Raw genomic sequence first — 13614 nt, 5'->3', positions numbered from 1 at the left:
ACGTTGTCCGAAGAGTTCTATCGATGGCAGTGTGGACATTACCCAAGGAATAGGTCACCGAGCAATCCAGCCTTCGTTTGGATGTCGATTACAGCTACTCCCGGCGAATCATCGGCATTTTCGAAAATTCATTTTCAATCCTCCGGCACTGAACAAAACTCTAGCGTAACATTTAAAAAGGGCGAAACTAGCAGTTAGCTCGAAACGAGAAAATCGCGTTGGAAATTTCGGAACATCTAATCAAATCCTATTTAAAAAATCGACCACTTTTTGTTCAACAAAATCAAAAAAAGTGCATTATATTCACTTATTGTTCGTTGGTTATCAAAATCTTTAACTTTTTTCACTAAATTTCCGAGATTATCGAGTTTCGCCTTTTTATGTTTTCTATTTCAGTTACGCCTGCAAGTTTCGCCCAATTGATCGTCCGTTTTTGTTTTGGTTTTGAAGTTACGCCCACACGCTCTTTTTTTTAAACTCAAAATTAAGTATGACCGAGGTTAAAAACATAGTTCGATTCTATGAACTTAAAGTTAAGTACCCTTTTTTCCTCCTTGCGATGGATCAAAACGGAGTTCGAACTGCGAACTCAAAATTGATCCCTTTTTTTTCCTTCGGCGAGGGATCAAAGCTGAGTTCGACCTTATGAACTAAAAATTGAACTCTCTTTGTTGGACTGAAAACACTTAGCGAGTTCAGTTCGAACCGGAACAGCAACCAACGAACACGTCGCAAAATTTTGTTGTTCCGGAACAATTACCGGAAGACTATGAATAATGAAATGCATGTTCACCGTGTCAGCGTAAAACTCTGTCCGTCATTGTCATCATATGGTGAGCGGCTTGGAATGTCCGGAAACTTCCGGATGTTGTTTACTTCCCTTAGGAAGTAATATCCGGAAGTTTTCTTTGACCGGAAGTGTCAAAACTTTCCACCGCTCTATAATTGCAATGCAATGTACCGGAACAGCAATATCCGGGTACAACCAATTTTAATCATCCTTTAATTCCCTGAAAATCAACTATACCCTCGAAAAAAAGGATAAATCCGAGTTCGGCTGCCGAACTTAGTAATGAGTATGCCTATCAGAACTCAGTTTTGCTATTGCCCAGTCAAACTCAAAGTTGAGGGAAGCCACCGAAGTGCTGTTTTGAACCAAAACTACTTAATTTTGAGTTTAAAAAAAAGAGCGTGCATGGGTCGATTCACGATGACGTATTCTCCCTTTTGTGGTGACAGTTCGCACGTCCTGTTTACAAAATTTTACGAATGACAAATGGGGTGCGGCGAAATTTTTCATGTAGCTGCACGGTCAAAAAAATTAACTCAAAACTCAGTTCAAGGATAGCAAAAAACCAGGTTCCATTTTGTGAATTATATTTAGCGCATTTTTTGGTTTCTCATGTTTGTCTCTTTAGAAATGAACAGAAAGTTGAAAATTCGAAAAAATTTCGAAAAGGAGGTTTGTTTATTAAAATGTTTCAACATGTTTTCAAAACCCTTCTTCAACACGTTTCTTCTGGACCAACCCACTTTGTATTGAATATTCTGAGAAAGCGCGTCTACATTGCAAAAAATAAATCCCATCGAATGTCCAAATGTGGAAACTTCTAAAGAATTCGACTGTGCCGAATCGATTGTACGGAAATTTCTTCTGTTATTTTGACCGGAAACTGTAAACAAATGCACACACTTGTACGACAACACTATTCAGGGACATAAGAATCCAATATAGGAAAATTCTCCGGAAAACATTCCGAAAGAAAAGGCTGAACTAAAGAGCCTGTAATAAAAACAAAAGAGACGCAATCTGATCCTTTTAAGAATAAATCATTTAGCAACCCTGCTTTCATTTGAGCGCAGCACTGCTTTGCTTCAAACTTCACATGACTTAAATTTTGGTTACGTTTATTTTTTTTTCGGAAGTTGTTTTTGATCTCTGTTGTTTTAACTAAGCTGTTTTTTTTTTGTTATTGGCATCAATTTAAAAAAGTGCAATCATGGAGTGTTTGGCAAAAAATTGTTCTAACAAAACCTGCCCCGGATTTAAAAATGTATTTTTCTTCCGGTTCCCGGCTGAACCAAAAAAAAAAAACGGGAGAAATGGCTTGCATTCTGCCATCTTTCGGGGGATTCTGTACTGGAATCCGCAACTTTCATTGGTAAACTTTCCCTTTCGACTCCGCTGATCCGTCAACATCTTATGCTGGCAATGAAAACTCAAAATAAAAAAATATCCTACATATTAATCATTTAAAAAAATCATAACATACCAATTAAGAACCAAGAAATTAGTCTTCGAGAATCTAGCTTGTAATCGAAATAGAGCATTAAAAAACTGTGTTTTGATTACCCTTTGTTTACAGATTCATATAAATGATAATACTTTCGCTACCGCCGCTTTCGCAATTCCAAATTTTCCCAGTTTGACAAGTCTTTTGCTCGATTGGAATGACACTGACAGAAAATCGAAAATTCCAATCGTGACATTTCGTCTCTTTTGTTTATAGAGGCTCGTTAGGCTGAACTATTATAAATTTTGACGATATGATATTTTCGAGGAATAAAAATAAAGTCAAATAGTTTAACCACTAATCACACTGACATGATACTTAGAACCAAATTCCTCTCAGTTTTTGGCTAGAAGCCTCCTATCGTCGGTATTGCGCGGCAGCAATTCGAACATGAAAATTTCTGATATCGACATTCTCGGTGATTTTCGAGCAGCGTCAAAAATCGAAATCGAGTATCCAGTCAGTGTGGTCAGTGGTTTAACTTTTAGGTTCAAGTCCATTTATTCCAGCTGTATTAACCAACAAATGGATTGATTTTTCATTATTTGATACTTAAAACATCTAATTTTCTTTCAAATTATTTTTTATCTCAAAATTGAGCTGAGAACTTATGCTAAAAACGTGTGAATGAGAATTCAATGAGGATCCAAATGTTTGCTTTGCTTCCTCAGCGTGTAGAATTGGAAAATAAGGAATCAAAACAGGAATCGCGAAATGTCAAAACCAGTGAGGCCAGGCAGTGCGTGAATCGACCTATTGGTCTCACACGCAAAAACTAAATAGGCCGTTTTGTCACACACGGTCAACTACACGAATAGAAAAAATAACCCCATTTTGAATAGGCGTAACTTCACGTTCCAACGAAAATGCATCAACATGAAGTTTCGCCCATTTTAATTTTATCAATTTTTTGAAAGTTTTAAGCGATTTTAAGATGTAACCGCGTTTATTAGGTAAAGTGCAACTGCGTAAATCCGGAATGACCGTTAACTCGATTTGTTTACATTTGGCAGTTTCGCCCTTTTTAAATGTTACGCTAGAACTGTCAAACAAGAATTCCCGTTTATTCACGCAGAAAATGATCGATGGGACATAGAGATTAAAAAAATTATAATCAAATTGAAAACGTTTAATATTAATTATTTAATATTCATTCAATGAACGTTAATTTTTTCAAAGCAATTGAAACATGAGTTATGATTTGACGATGTTAAAATCATTTCGTGCTGACCAGATGTATTAATTGACATTATGTATACATAATGATCATATACATATACAGGGAGAGAATAAACTATCAGAATTTTGTTTAAGTGGAATTCGGCTTAATTTTATAGATTGTATACAGTATAAACGATCAGAATTTTTTAGAGACATTCGCCTTGATTCTATAAATTTGTGGTTTGTGAGATCAGATCAACGATATTGATAGTATACGCACAGGCGTTTTCTGAAGCTCCCTCCAAGCACACATCAACAGGGGTGTTTCGTATTAAATCAGGAAAAAGCAAAGCAAAAAATCAGGGTTTTTCAGGACACCTCTGGACTCATGGAAATCACAAGTATAGCCCTGCTTAGATTGCATAAATAAAGGCGAAATACAGGTGCTGTAAACGCTTTGATTGATGCTGTTTCTTGGATGACCCGCAGTTCATGTCGGAAAAAACACCATTTAAATATCATCAGAACCGCAGATTACCATCTGTTAAATCGGTTGAACTATTTTATTACAGATTTATTTGATTTTCTCAAAATTTAACTGTTTATTCGAATATATTCAAGATGTTTTTATGAAAATCAGGACCATTCAGGACATTTTAGTGTCCAATTTTCAAAAATCAGGACAACGCAAGAGTTTTTGAAAAATCAGAACGGTCCCTCGAAAATCAGGACAAATCCTGATAAATCAGGACACCTGGCACCTCTGCACATCAATTTATTCACTGCAAAAAATCCACATATTAGGAATATGTGTTAGCCTTATAGATTTTTGCAATGTGATTTCCATTTGGAAAATACGTGCCCACAAATATAGAATTTAAGCTTATAACTTTTATTTGCATCACATAAAAGTTATAAAATCCCACACTTAAATATTATAAGCCTGCATTGTACTCAAACGCTTGCCTACTTTAAGGCGTTTTCATACATGCCTACTCAAAGGCGATTTTTTTTTTGTTCCAAAGGGTTTTTCGGACGAAAAAAGAAGTTTTGTGGTTCTGTCAGACATTTATTTTTAATTCCCTATCATATCGACGACAAAGTCTTTAAGATTGGCCGGCCCATTTGCTTCACTATATTCCAACACATTCGCCTGAACACGGGATCGACGGCTTTGGCGGACATTATAGACTCTTGTTCTGTAAAATGAAATAAAAAAAATTTAAACATACGAGAGATCATTAATTGATTAACTTACCTTCTGCATTTTCTCTCGACATCTGCTCCATATCAGATTTCCTTGTCATGCAGTCTTCCTAGGGGAGAGAATAGAAAAAAACGATAAGAATCCATTTTTATATTCTTGATTGAGTATTACTTACCTGATTATTGTTTTTCAGTTGGATCTTAGAACGGCACACCAACTTTTTCTTCAGAGTGGCCATTTTGAATGTTCAAAGGCGAAAATCATAGAATTTAGGTGTCGATTACATATACATTTCATATTTCGATAGTGAATTTTATGTGTGACTTATGAGTATCATATGAAGCATATGAAATCTAAGTGTAGAGTAATTTGGAAGACGTATGTGTGGGGAAAACATACATCCTAAGTGTGAATTTTTTGCAGTCTTCGATTTCATTTAATTACCGAACTATTTTTTGCCTATTCAAAGGCGTAAAATATTGATTGTTGATTGGGAGGGAAATCTCAATACCTCATTGATAGTTTAAACTTAGGCGATATGAGTTTTAGCCAGCAATAAACGGCATTTAGCCGCTTTATCTATTAAAATGCTTTCAGGCTACAGAATATTCACCATTTTGAAATAAATTTAAATGAAAATGATGATTTTTTTAATTTTTTTATTTTATCTTAAACTCCGAAGCATGTTTTTAGAAGAAATTTTATGCATTTAAGGGGGGGGTAGGGTCTAACGGGTATAAAAAAACACCATTTTCACGATTTTTTTTTAGAGCTATCGTTCAAACAAATGTGTTCAAATTTTTTGAATTATACAAAGCATTGTTAAAAGAACATTTAGTAATTTTTTCGTAGAAAAATATTGAAAAATGAGCCGGTGACGGAGCACTTTCGAGGATGCCTTTTAGAAAACAGGATTTGCGGTGGACACTGTATCTCAGCACAGAATCATCTGAGGTCAAAAAATCAGAGCAAAATATTTTTAATAGATGTTTTTCTGGACCCCAACGTTTTTATTTAACTTAAATTTTTTTTATGAAATTTTTGTGGCTGTTTGAAGTAAAAACTACGATTTTTCACGAAAAAATCCGCCATTTTTCACCTGCTAAATCTCCCCAAAGTAAAAAAAAAACAAAAAAGAAAAACGTTGGGGTCTGGTATTTTATATGTAGAAAATATATTCCAAATTTGAAAAGAATCGGATAAGTAGTTTTCAAATGACGATGTCCACGGACTTTAAAAATGTGATTTCGAGAAAAACGCGTTTGAAGTTTCTGCTCTTGCTTTCTTGCAGTATTAGATAGGAGGAGATAAAGGCCTATAATTTCTACAGTTTTGCTTCAATTGACTTGAAAATTTGACACAACATTCTTGAAATGTTTTACAATAAGAAAATAAAAAAATAAAAAAATCGATTTTTTGAAAGTGTTAGACCCTACCCCCCCTTAAACTGTTCCGGGTTTGATAGTCTCAAAGCGGCATTGAATTATAAAAATTGAACTTGTTTTTTTTAAATAAAACTAGCTGACCCGGTAAACTTCGTTTTACCTTCTTAAGTATAAATCGTAATAAATTATTTATTTCATCTACACGTCCTTAACTGAACCGTGTTCACGAATAGATTCTTATGGAAATCGTAACAAATAAAGTTGAATTTGTATTGGGACCACCTTCCATAAAAAGTGAGATCCTTGAAACTATTAAACAAACCATCTCTGACCCAAAAAACCCTCGGATACCAAATTTCTCTTCATTCCGACCAACCATTCATACGTGATGTTGTTACAAAGAAAACGCCTCCATTTTTATATATAAGATGTGAAGAGATCATTTTGTATGGGAGCCCCCCTTCTATAAATAGTGAGATTCTTGAAACTATTATACAAACCATATCTGGCCCCAAAAACCCTCGTATACCAAGTTTCACTTCATTCCGACCGCCCGTTCATACGTGATGTTATCACAAAGATAGCGCCTCCATTTTTATATATAAGATGTGAAAATTGATGGTTTTTATCCAAAAAAAGCCTTCATTGTAGGTCATTCAGCAATTAGAAATCTTTAACATACATATACTGCCGTTGGACGAATAATTGTCAAATATGACATTCCGACGTTTTTGATGCTAATCGTTATAATTTTATACCTTTTTTTTTAATTCTTTGTCAAACAAAACATAAAGTTTATTCTAGAAATTTCGAGAAAAATTCCAAGTGAATTTGTCACACTAGGACAAATGGGCGCATGACTGTCACACTCAAGAAATGAATGTATCATAACTTTGGATCACTGGATGGAATTTTCAAAAGCTGCGCAACGAATTAAAAAAAAAACACCCTTAATGTGTGTTTACGAACATGGTACATTCAAATCTTTATAACAGAAGGAAAAAAAAATAAAATAATTTACTTTATTCATATTTTACTATAGATTCGCTTTTTCTGTAATCATTGTAACAGTCGTTGTGATTAAAATCGTTAAGAACGCATAATTGCCTAACATAAGGCGCTTTCTTCTACGCTACGTTACTTTCCATTTTCAAAAGAAAAAAATAATGTAAATGATACAACAAGCACGCAGGTCGATATCTCTATACGTTGTTGTCGTTAACTTTAAATAGCTCTATTGTTTTTTTTCCGGAATCATGTAAAGCTTTGTGTCGCTACACCACTACACTATAACATAGAATTGAAATTCGATCAACAGAAACACATTGGTGGATATCAGCGTGATGTTAATCAATTTGCTATGTGAGATACATTTGTAAAAACGCCCTAATTTATACTATCCATGGGATACTTAAAAGTTTTTATACCGAACACACTATATTAAACGCCTCTGTATAGGCGTTTGCCATTGTGGAAACCACATAATGCCAAAGTCATCCTTCACCTTCATCGATGCTTACGTATAGACGAGGCCTGTTACAGCAGCGATGCCTAACATCGATGGTGAACGGCAGCGATAGGCAGCATCCATGTGAGCTCCGTTGCATAGAGAGCGCATGCTATATTCATTCATCGTTCATCGTGTTGAGCTCGACCCACACATTCACCCTCCTCTCGTAAGAAAAATTATGAAAAAAAAATTGGTTTCATCTCGACTTCTTCCATTATATTTTAACGGATTGCATAGAAAACATTCCCCTGGTTTTGGACTTAGCTAGCAAAGCATTGTTTTGCGTGCTATGCAGCACTTTTTTTTATCTCGCATTTATGCGCACATCCATCTCGCTTTTGAGGATATTTTTGATTCATCACTCAGAACCTATTGCGACTTCTGCTTTTTTAATTCGTATATTGTATAACAGACAGAACCATTCCTCAAAGTAAAGACTACCACTATCCAGATTTGCGAGTTAGCGTGATTGTCTACGTTGCTGCTTCGCGCGTAGCGTAGCCCAGTTAGCTCGCTCGTAACATTATAACACAGCACAGTTATGCTTTTCTTGCATGAAGCGCATCACATTCAGTTCATATGAAGGAGCTCGCTTCTAGGCTTGGCAAACTAAGCTCTAGATAAACTGCTGCACAGTTTCCTGGAGGCGCAACTCTTTCAAATCTAATTTCGGCACAGAACGATCAGCATGCATACAGGCATCCAGGCATATCCTTTTTACTCGGCATCATTACGGGACACACTTAGCTCCCATTCATCGTAGTATATCAAGCTCACACTAAGTGCAGCACAAAAAGCGCGCATGAAACCCGCTCTAAAGCGCAGTCCATTTGGTATTTGGTGCAGCAACTTACATTAAAAAAAAAAAAGCGCAGCACATAAAGCTCGACGCGCAGCACATACACCTTCCCCTTTTGGCTAGCATAACGCGCAGCATACACAGGTCGCTTCATGCGCAGCCCATTTGGTTCGCAATCATACAAGGCTGGCATTCGGGCGCAGCATACATAATTCGCAATTTGCGCTGCAGTCAGAAGACCTCACAGTCATGCGCCGTCCATCTAGCTCGCAATCGGCGCAGCACACAAAGCTCGCACTTTGCGTAAAGTTCATAGCTAGCATTTAGCCGCAGCACACAAGGCTTGCATTTAGGCGCAGCACACTCGGCTCGCATTCGAGCGCAGCACACTAGGCTCGCATTCATGCGCAGCACACTCGGCTCGCATTCAGGCGCAGCACACTCGGCTCGCATTCAGGCGCAGCACACACGGCTCGCATTCGGGCGCAGCACACACGGCTCGCATTCGGGTGCAGCACACTCGGCTCGCATTCAGGCGCAGCACACACGGCTCGCATTCAGGCGCAGCACACACGGCTTGCATTCAGGCGCAGCACACACGGCTCGCGTGAATCACACATTAGTCATTTTTCTCAGAATAAACCTCTGTCAAGAAAATTATTTTCTGGATTAGTCCATTCTGAAAATTTAAATTTTAATATTAGTAATTATTTTCTCAACTAACTTGGCCAAAAATAGGCTCCTGGAAAGGATCGCCAAATGTGGAAACCACATAATGCCAAAGTCAATAACCTTCACCTCATCGATGCTTACGTATAGACGAGGCCTGTTACAGCAGCGATGCCTAACATCGATGGTGAACGGCAGCGATAGGCAGCATCCATGTGAGCTCCGTTGCATAGAGAGCGCATGCTATATTCATTCATCGTTCATCGTGTTGAGCTCGACCCACACAGCCATCACAATTTAGTTTGACTTAATCCACAAAAAAGAAGAATTGTGTTGCAAAGAATAATGATCCGCCAACTGCAACGTTGAAGTGTTTTTCAGGAGCTCTGAAAAATAAAATTTCATCGCTCAAAATTTCTTAGTAATTTTAAAATTGTGATGTTGAAAGTTGTTAGATTGTGAAAACAAAGTGATAAAATAGTGACAAAACATATGTGCGGAAATTGACGAAGAAAATGTTATGAGAAGAAAAGCACATTTTGTTGAATTTGTGTTGGAAAAGTTGGGGAAATCGTCATCATCATCAGCCTGTACGAAGGATGTAGGTGGAACGTGGATAAGGAACAACACCACAGCTAAGTTTAATTTCTAAATTCATGATATTTTTTTTCTTTATTTAGTAGGAACCTAAAGGAATTCATTACTGATGTAAAATCCGCCGAACTATGCGCTGGAAATCTCCGGTTGTCGAATTGTCCGCGACCAAAACCGTTGACGCTGCTGCCCGTGGATGCTGCCTGTCGTAACCGCGACACTCTTCGAACTGGGGCGGGCCAGTGTGTAGTGTGTGTGAGGGCGAGCATATATAAGAGCGGGGAACATATTTTGACGTAACTAGGGGCGATCGAATGTAAACGTCAATGTACAAACAGGAGCTCACACATTTTGAATTGTCCGTTACTCACAACTGAGTATCCATACTTTCTGTTGAACATGTTTAACGTATATCTAAATGTTCATTCATTTGGTTGCATCAGCCGCCGAGAAAAAAAACATGCTTTACAAATAGCATGGTTCAGTTTTTTTCATAAAATGAAAAAAAAAATTATTTTCTTTTTCTAGTGAATTTTTTAAACTATTTTAGTTGATATCATTTACAGTTTATGTAATCTTTTCTCTGTGGTTGATGTCACAATAGCACACATTCAATTGACCTTCGGGTATTTTTCAGTTTCAGCTTAAATATTTTTATTTTTGAATTTATTTTTGCTGATCATTCAAATTTTTAAAAAAAATTTTTGTTTATATGAAGACATTATCTTTCATCATTAATTTTGATTTTCGAGTTTAAAATCGAAATTGCAGAAAGAGTTTTTTCTTATTTACTTGGCATAGTCTAATATTTTGTTTTGCATAATTTGTGTATGGAGGTGCTGCGAAATTGTCCGAAGCCTACTTGGATTGATTTCTAAAGCCTTGTCGACACTAGGCGGTGGGTGAATAGCTTTGATTGCCTCGACGAGTCGCGGACAGTGGATAGGACATTTGAAATGCTGTTTCGAAACACATTCTTTTATTTAATTGCTACAGTTGTTCTAGGTTCATTTCGTTGTAATCAAAAGTGAGATAATGCCGTGGGGTGCTCATAATGAATTCTCGAGAATTTTTTTAATTAACTTCTTACGTATATCTAATGTTTCTTCATTAAACAAAATACATTAGAAAAAGTTTTTTTTTTTTTTTGTAAATTCTTTATTTGAAACGGCTCATACCTTTAGGCTTTAAGGAGCCAAACTCGTTTTGTTTGATTACAATTGTGTGCTTATATCTAGTTCACTTTTAAAGAAAAAAGAAGATAGATAGGGAAATATGAAAATAAGAAGAAATTATAGACGAAGATCAATAGCTTTTAGGAAAAGATATATTTCGAACATGTAGTCCAAGTCCATCACACCCAGCACATCTCTCACTGGAACATAGGGTGGTTTTCGTCGGGCCCGAAGGGAGTCTATCAAATTCGTTCTAGCGACAAGATGGACCTCGCACGACCAAACAATATGCTCGATGTCGTGGTAACCTTGGCCGCAACTACACAAATTGCTGCTAGCAATATTCAAACGATAGAGTACCGCGTCTAAGGAATAATGATTGGACATGAGACGGGAAAATATACGAATAAAATCTCGACTCAGGTCCAATCTATTAAACCATGGTTTAAGGCTTACCCTTGGGATAATCGAGTGCAGCCACCGACCCTTGTCATCCTCGTCCCATTTGCGCTGCCAGTTGACAAGAGAGTTTCTTCGAACTAAAAAGTAAAATTCGTTGAAGGCAATTTCACGCTGGTACGTGTCGCCTTCCATCGCCCCCACCTTTGCCAGAGAGTCTGCCTTCTCATTACCCTCTATCGAGCAATGAGAGGGAACCCAAACAAAGGTGATAATAAAGCGACGTTTTGATAAAGCACTCAAACTATCCCGTATCTTCTCGAAGAAGTATGGCGAGTGCTTTCCCGGTTTTATTGAGTGGATTGCTTGAACAGAACTCAGACTATCCGTTACAATAAAGTAGTGCCCAACTGGCCTTGAAGCTATACTGTCCAAAGCACAATGAATAGCTGCTAACTCTGCTATATACACAGAGCATGGTGACTCGAGGCTGTAAGAGGCGCTAGATATTTCGTTGAACACTCCAAATCCTGTTGATTCCTCTATAAGTGATCCATCAGTAAAGTACATTTTATCAGCATCGACGTGTCTATATTTAGCTTCGAAAATTCTTGGAATCAGAAGGGAGCGATGAGGGACCGGGATTCCACAAATTTCCTGCTGCATAGACAAATCAAACTGGACAGAAGAATGATCGTAGTCTGGGCTACAAACACGAGTTGGAGAGAATGAAGAAGGGTTTACCTGCATTTACATGAGGACATGGTATATAGACATAAACCTGGTTTGAAAATTTTGCTCAAGTAGCCTGTCAAAATTTACAATCACCAGTGGGTTCATGACTTCACACCTGATGAGGAACCGAAGTGATAGTAGATTGAATCGATCTTTCAAAGGGAGTATTCCTGCCAAAACTTCAAGACTCATGTTGTGCGTTGAGGGCATACAGCCCAAAGCGATGCGAAGACAACGGTATTGGATACGCTCGAGTTTGAGGATGTGAGTTTTGGCAGCTGACTGGAAACAGAAGCTACCATATTCCATCACTGAGAGAATAGTTGTTCGATACAATTTTAAAAGATCTTCTGGATGGGCTCCCCACCAGGTGCCAGTGATTGATCGGAGAAAATTCATTCTTTGTTGGCATTTTCCTTTCAGATACTCAATGTGGGCTCTCCAAGTACACTTGGAATCAAACCAAACCCCAAGATACTTAAAACACCTCGATTGAGTGATCGTTCGGCCTAGAAGTTGAAGCTTAGGTTGAGCAGGTCTACGTTTCTTAGAGAAAACAACCATCTCCGTTTTCTGAGGAGAAAACTCAATCCCAAGCCCCAAAGCCCAGGAAGACAATCTGTCTAAAGTATCTTGTAAAGGTCTGAGCAGATGAGACTCAGTAGAACCTGTGACAGACACCACGCCGTCATCTGCAAGTTGTCTTAGAGTGCAGCCTTCAGAGAGACAACTGTCGATGTCATTTACGTAAAAGTTGTACAAAAGTGGACTCAAACATGAACCCTGTGGGAGGCCCATGTAAGAGGTCCTTTTAATTGCAATATCTCCCTGAGCAAAGTTCAGATGTTTCTCACAAAGCAAGCTGTATAAGATGTTGTTCAATAGAGGAGGCAGACCCCGGGAGTGCAATTTGTCTGACAACACCTCTATTGAAACTGCATCAAAAGCTCCCTTTATGTCTAGAAACACTGAAGCCATTTGCTCACGTTTTGCGTACGCCATTTGTATCTCTGAAGACAGCAAAGCAAGACAATCGTTTGTCCCTTTGCCCCTTCGAAACCCAAATTGAGTATCTGAAAGGAGACCATTTGCTTCTACCCATTTATCCAAACGAAACAAAATCATTTTCTCCATCAACTTTCGTATACAAGACAACATCGCTATAGGACGGTACGAATTCGCATCGGACGCTGGTTTTCCGGGCTTTTGGATAGCGATAACTTTCACTTGTCTCCACTCTTGGGGAACAATGTTATTCTCCAAGAATTGATTAAATAAATTTAACAAGCGAAATTTTGCGGCGTCCGGAAGGTTTTTCAACAAGTTAAATTTGATTTTATCAATTCCCGGAGCTGAATTGTTGCAAGAGAGGAGAGCAAGTGAAAATTCGACCATCGAGAAGCTGGAATCCAGACCACACCTATCAGGAGGCACGTTCCGGATTATTTTTTGCACAGGTGTAAAATCTGGACAGATTTTCCGTGCGAAGTTGAATATCCATCTATGTGTATGTTCTTCACTTTCATTTGTAGACGATCGATTACGCATGCTTCGTGCAACTTTCCATAAGGTACTCAAGGAAGTTTCCCGTGATAAACCACCCACAAAATTCCGCCAATACGCCTTCTTTTTCCCTTTGATTAATTTTTTGAACTGATTTTCAAGGGAAACATAAGCATCAAAAAG

Source organism: Uranotaenia lowii, chromosome 3, assembly GCF_029784155.1.
Source record: "Uranotaenia lowii strain MFRU-FL chromosome 3, ASM2978415v1, whole genome shotgun sequence".
NCBI classification, from domain to species: domain Eukaryota; kingdom Metazoa; phylum Arthropoda; class Insecta; order Diptera; family Culicidae; genus Uranotaenia; species Uranotaenia lowii.
The sequence above is the reverse complement of the archived record's forward strand: the minus strand, read 5'-3'. Positions refer to the sequence as shown.